The following is a 1459-nucleotide window of genomic DNA, read 5'->3' on the forward strand; positions in this document are numbered from 1 at the left end:
CCCCCCCACTGTAGGCAGGAAGACAACTGGGGTTATGTGACCCCAGCGAGATGACTGTCTAATTTCCTCTTGAAAACCCCCAGGGTAGGTGACTGTACCACCTTTGGAGGTAGTTTATTCCACAGTCTGGACACCCTGATAGTGAAGGAGTTATCTGACTAATACTTTTCTAGTATTGTCATCACTTGAATGGACTTTTAGGGGTATATCCCATGTGCATTTGTTGTAGGAGCCTGTTGCCTGTTCTTCTGGGGAATTGTTGGCACTAAAAGACACTCAGTAGTTTAACCTGCATCTCATCTTCATTACAAAGCAGGTAGGTGACTAGGCCCAGAAGAAGCAGAACACTAATCTAACTATAGCAGTGCTACTTAGTTTGAATTGAAATGATTGCTTTATTAGATTGGGCAGGGAAGCTAATGGTGATGATAACTACCCTGGGTCTTCACTAATTCTGCAGTGAAAACTTACTCCAAATTGGGAGAATCCATCTTTGTTTATGTGTTAATGGGCAATCAATTAGTTTACTTGCCCTTAAAAAACAAGAACAAAACCCAACTCCTTCCTAGTCACACCTTTGCAAATCTTGACCCCTCCCCACCCCCAAACCATGGCATCCTCCGGGTTTCTGGCACCTCCTCCAGAATCATTGTTAACTGTGAGAGTACCAAACCATTCTAAAGTCAGTAGCTTCCTGATAAGTCTGTGTTTCATAGATTTATAGATTGTTAGGGGCTGGAAGGGACCTCACAGATCATTGGGTCCAGCCCCCCCACTCTATGCAGGAAGACAAGTGACCCCAGTGAGGTGACTGTCCAGTCTCCTCTTGAAAATCTCCAGGGTAGGTGACTGCACCACCTCTGGAGGGACTTTATTCCACAGTCTGGACACCCCGACTGTGAAAGAGTTTTTTGTGGTATTAAGACTGAAGTGGCCTTCCAGGAGTTTGTATCTATTGGTCCTGGTCTTCCTCAGGAGTGCCCTAGCTATTCACCAAGCTCCTGATACACTCCTCTGATATAGCAGTAAGCTGCTATCAAACCGCTATCTTCTCTTCCTTAGGCTAAAGAGGCCAAGGTCCCTCAGCCTTTCCTCATGTAGCTTGCCTTGCAAGTCCCTAATCATAAGGGTAGATGTTTTCTGTACCCTCTCAAGTTTTTCCACATCCTTATTGAAGTGTGGCTCCCAGAACTGGATGCAGTACTCCAATTGTGGTCTCCCCAGTGCTGAGTACAGGAGGAGTATCACTTCCTTAGTTTTATACAAGATCCATCAGCAGAGGCAGGCAATTATTTTGGGCAGAGGGCCACTTACCCAGTTTTGGCAAGCGGTCAAGGGCTGCATGGGTAGCCCTGCCCCTTTACAGGTACCCCGCCCCTTGACAGGTGCCCCAGCCCCTGGTCACCATCTTGGGACCAGTGTCCCAAGGCCAGCACCAGTAGGGTCCAGAGCAGGGTAC

This window comes from Crocodylus porosus, unplaced genomic scaffold (genome assembly GCF_001723895.1).
Source record: "Crocodylus porosus isolate Cpor-Errol unplaced genomic scaffold, CroPor_comp1, whole genome shotgun sequence".
In the NCBI taxonomy this organism is placed as follows: domain Eukaryota; kingdom Metazoa; phylum Chordata; order Crocodylia; family Crocodylidae; genus Crocodylus; species Crocodylus porosus.